Source organism: Phodopus roborovskii, unplaced genomic scaffold (assembly GCF_943737965.1).
Source record: "Phodopus roborovskii unplaced genomic scaffold, PHOROB, whole genome shotgun sequence".
NCBI classification, from domain to species: Eukaryota; Metazoa; Chordata; class Mammalia; order Rodentia; family Cricetidae; genus Phodopus; species Phodopus roborovskii.
The window spans coordinates 6328875-6333994 of NW_026126547.1; the positions used below are offsets into that span (position 1 = coordinate 6328875).

The window sequence follows — 5120 nt, forward strand, 5'->3', positions numbered from 1 at the left end:
ACATTCTGATTTTTCACTGACTTACTGGCATCTTCAAGGTTGGGTGAGACCCATAGCTTGTGATTGTGCAGTTCAGTATTGTTTTTCTAAGAGAAATTCAGGGTGAATACCTGACAACTTTTTGCCTTTCTTGCTCATTTAATTTCCTCTGGTTTAGAATGAATCATCATGGAAAAAGACTTCGATAAAATCCATTTTATTAAAAATCGCCTCAAAGGTCAATGTTCATTGAAAATTACTCCTGGCATTGGCCTTTACGGTTATGTGGAGGTTAAGATTTGCTGCTCAGAACCAATAGAGGCCTCACATCACCACCTGCTATCCCAGAGGGCTGGGGAAAGTGAAACCCAGGCCATGAGCTAGAAAGGATTGCTTAGCTGCTTGAATGTTCTGGTTTCTGGCAGTGGTCCTAACCACATATTTTCTTCACAGTTTCTGGAGGTGGCTGTGGCCCAGATAGCAAGGATGACAGGGTCTAGTTGTCCCCATTGCTTAATTAAAATGTTGAACTTTTGAAAAGTTGTTTGAGGGCTCCTGCCTTTTATCCAGATTTTGGTTAATAGGAAATTTTCATCAAATTACTGTGAATGTGAACATTCTTTTTTAATCAGATTTTTTAAAACAAGAATATCCCTGAGTTCATTTTGTGTTGGCCAACTACTCCTGGGCATGATGCCTAGCCCTAAGTGTGGTTAATATACTCAATGAAGCTCAAACTAAAATTTTCTTTGCCAGCAGGTATCAATTGCATACAACTTCTTGATTACAGATAGGAGTCAATGTTCATTTTCCCCTTTTCAGTGTTGGAACATCACCTGGCTTGAACCTGTGCAGGACCTGTGAGTTGATATGTTTATCAACCCAGTTGCTCCTAGAAGACCTTGTTTCCTTGGGGTCATCCATTTGCATTGGGATCCTACAATCCTTCTGCTTCCTCATCTACATAGCTTGCTGAGACTTGTAGGGAGGGGTTTTATGAAGATGTCCCATTTAGGACTGAGTGCTCCAAAGTCACTCACTTATTGCATTGTCCAGTTGTGGTTAAAGTAGTTATCTCATTATTATTTATCAATAAAAAGTATCTGGAGTCAGATATTGCGGTAAGACCCTGAAAGATCAGAGATGCAGACGAGCAGCTACCAGTCGCCTCCTACCTCTTCTGTTTGGTTCTTCAAAAGGGCCCAGGTGCTTTCTCAGCCCTACCTTATTACTTCCTGTCTCCTCTGTGTCTATAGTCCTCCAAATATCTATGGTTAATTTTGGTTAGCTAGTGGCTAGCTTACTCTCTGACTCCAAGCAAGTTTTATTTGTCAGAACACAATGAAAATATCACAAACCTGTAGATCTTTGTTTTAGTTCACATCTACTGTAAAAATTAGCTTCTCTGATGATGGACAAGTAAGGTATTGATATATGAGTGCAGAAGAATTTTGTCAGGTATCCTTTAGCTTCAGAACAATAGTATTTGGTTTTCCCCTAGGCCTATGGCATATCCAGTCACAGGATTTTGGTAACTCTTGCAGTGTCTGGGATGAGTTCTAGCTCATGGACAAGGCTTTAAATCCAACCAGACAGTAGTTGGTTACTCCCACAAAGTTTGTACCACTACTGCTTAGCATATCTTACAGGCAGGTTGTAGGTTTCAGGATTTGCAGTTGGGTTGACGATTGCTTTTGTCTTCTGATATTGTGCAGAGTATCTCACTTTCAGTACCATGGACTTTTGTCAGTAGGTGTGAAGCATCAAGTTAGGTGCTATCCCAACTTCTCTGTGTGTGATGAGATATGTACGTGTTTACTTTAGCAACAGGGCCTTCCTATCAGTTTATGGTGATATCCTCGGGGATAACTGGTAATGGGGGAGAACATGTACAAATGGGCCTTTTTGGCAACAAAATATAACCCACTCCTGGCACCAGAGGTTTTACTTGGTGTTATAAGAAATCTAGTTGAGACATTCTCTCCCCTATTACTGGTGACTTCATTTAGATTCCTTTCATATATGTATAAAATTTAGGATCTTTTACAATAACTGGTCTTCATATGTCCCATCAAATGGCCCTTAGTGTTAGTTGTCCCTCCTCATATTCCTTCCCTTACACCTATCTTCCATCCCCCTCCCCATGTAATCCTCCCACTCTTGTCTCCCCTATTTCTTAATAATAGCATATTCTGTTTTGAAAATTTAATTCATTTATTTTATATCCCAACTGAAGTTTTCCCTCTCTACTGAAAATTGCTCTATATTAGGGTATACCTAGACTAAATGTTTACGTACCTAGCCTCCTGTTGAAGGGTATGTGTATTATTTGTTCTTTGCCTTGGTCTTACTATCATTCCCCCCTCCCAATTTTTAACTTAATTACTGTTGCTGTTGATATTGATTTGTACATGTAGCCAACATTATTATAGAATAAGAACTGGCAGTGGAATTATAATGTAAAAGCTATATTCACTTTCAGTTTAAGTAACTCCAAATTTTCAACAGGACAGTAAAAATGATGGCAACAATAACTCTCTCACAAACATGCTTTCTGCATATTATCTCTAGCATGTGACCATATTTTCTGCATTTTTTGTTTAGGCCATTAAGATAATGTACCTATTTTTAAAGTTTGCTGTCTGTGAGTTTGGGTTTTATTTTTTTTTTCAGGTTTATTAGCAAGCTGGTTTTCTTTTGTTGATTATGTGTTAGGATTAGTTTGTATTTTTTAAAATTAGAGTTTTATTTTGCAGAACTCATGTGTGAGTATTGTTATTTACTGCTTTCTTAACATAAAATTTGTAAAATTGTTTACATGTTCTATTTTTTTATAGTCATTGTTCCTCCTTTCCTTTTGCTTCATAGACATTTTATTTTAAATACTCTTTTATTGTGTTTATTTGTTTATTTATTGCTTGAATGTGTTTGCTTGTCATGATGGGTGCATATATTGGGGTCAAGGACACCTCAAAGAGGTCAGTTCTCTCCTTCTATCACATGGGTCCTGCATCAGGAACACATACCTTCATGTTTGCAGTAAGTATCTTTCCCACTGAGCTGTCTCACAGCCTAGAGCAAAAATTTTAAAATTTAATATAATAGCATTTGCCAATATTTTATTTATGGTTTTTTTTCTGGGTCTTGTTTAAGAAATCTGTCTATTTGTAGTTCTTCCTTTCATCTCCTTACTATTTGGAACTTTTTATTTTTATTTTTTAATGTGTAATGCTGTCTTCTTTCTGAAGTCTCTTAAAACACTGTACACCATGTATTACTACATTTTTCTTCTACTAAAATGATAAAACTTCCCTAATACTGTTTCTCAACAAATCATCCTACTCTTATTGATTTGTAATATTATATTTCCACATATAACTATCTAACTATTTTTTAATGTTTTGAGGGAAGTAGCTATTGTGCTTTGAATAATTCATATTTCTCCCAAAATTCATGCTTCAAAAGAATTCCTCAAGAAATGCATGAAGAGGTGTGGCCTTTAGAAGTGGACTAGATCACCCAGTGGTCCTTACAGAAGAGTGGCAGCAGGTGCCATCTTTCCAGCAGAGAGACCCTACCAGGCACCAAATCTGGCAATGCCTCAATCATCGACTTCACTGCTTCTGAATGGTGAAATATGGATGTGTGCTGCTTGTAAATTACCCTGTCTAGGGCATTTTATTATAGCAGCCCATGCCAGAAAAGATCATATCTTGTAAGGAAAGTTCCATTTCATTATGAGCTTTCTTTAGAGCTATCTTACCTAATCTTGGCTCTTTATTCATTATATATTTCAACTAGTCAAGTCCCCAAAATTCCTTCATTGAAATTTGGTCACAGTTTTAATTAATTTAGAGATAAACTGGGGAAAGTAATTATGCCATCTTTGTATTTAAGGTTTTTAATAAATGTAACTCTTTATACGTGTTTCTGTCATCTCAATCTAACTGCATATCCATTTCTGTTGGTATATGCATACCTCTGTAATTTTATGGACACTTTCAAGGATGTATCCATATTAATACCATTACAGATTTTAGTTTTCAGCCAGAAATTGTATGCTATTTTAAAATTAAATTTCTAAACATATTAAAGTATTCCAAATTCCTTGGGTTTTGGATTACTATTGTGAAAAAATTATATTTTATAATTTGATTTTTGTTTTAAAAAATTCTGTCTATAGGAATATTACCAAGTATTGTATGCTGATCTCATTTCTAAGCATCCCATAATTTTTGTAAATGTGCTTTTAGTAGATTAATTGCTGATTGTTCAGAAGATGTTATGTTATTTCAAGTGTATATTTCTTATAAAAGTGATTCTTTGTCTTTTCCTCTTCTCATATGTATGTTGTCTGAGATGTGAATGTTAGTGTACATAAGCATTTTTATGTGCAGAGGTGTGTGTGTGTGTGTGTGTGTGTGTGTGTGTGTGTGTGCATGTGTAGGCTAAAGGTAGATAGTAGGAATTTTCTATGATTTCTTTCCACCTTATTCACTAAGGCATGGTCTGCCAGTCAAACCTTTATCTCCTCCAAATGGCTAGTCTTGTTTACCAATTTGTTTCTGTCTCTGAGGCCACAATTATGGGGGGTGGCGGTGTCACACCCACCTGGCATTTCTGTGAGTTTTGGTGAATCAGTTCTCTGGCCTTTTTGTTTACTTAGAAAACACTTTTATCACTTAGCCATCTTGATTCCTAGTCCAGTTTGATTTACTCTATCCTCTTTTCCCTCTTATTTTTTTGAGATAGGGTCTCATGGATTAGGCTGGACTCAAACTTGGACATTTGAACCTCCTGCCTCCACTTCTGAAGTGCTGAGATGACAGACTGTGAGCTTCATGTTTGCTCAGCAAGTGCTGTACCAATGGATCCATCTCCCTAGCTCTTTTTCCTCCTCATTTTTTTAAGGGAAAAACATCCTCTAATGTTTGAATCTCTGGTGCAGTGTCGAGCAGGACTGTTGAGAATTTGTACCTTTCCCTTGTTTTGTTTCTAAATTTAATACCCATATTTCACTATTAGATGTAGTGTTCTCCAGATTCTGTCGTGCTGCAATTTAGCAGCCTGTGAAAACCACGTTTACTTCCAGCTTGCTAAGTGCAGTTTTAATCACAAATAACATTTGCTTTTTACCATTT

The 5120-nt window shown here is 36.6% G+C and overlaps 1 non-coding gene across 1 annotated transcript; it reads left to right on the forward strand.

Moving 5' to 3' along the window:
• Positions 1–223: 223 nt before the first annotated feature.
• Positions 224–363, forward strand: LOC127234003 (small nucleolar RNA ACA64). The gene has a single exon (XR_007835545.1). It is a non-coding gene; the product is annotated as a small nucleolar RNA ACA64 (small nucleolar RNA).
• Positions 364–5120: the final 4757 nt, after the last annotated feature.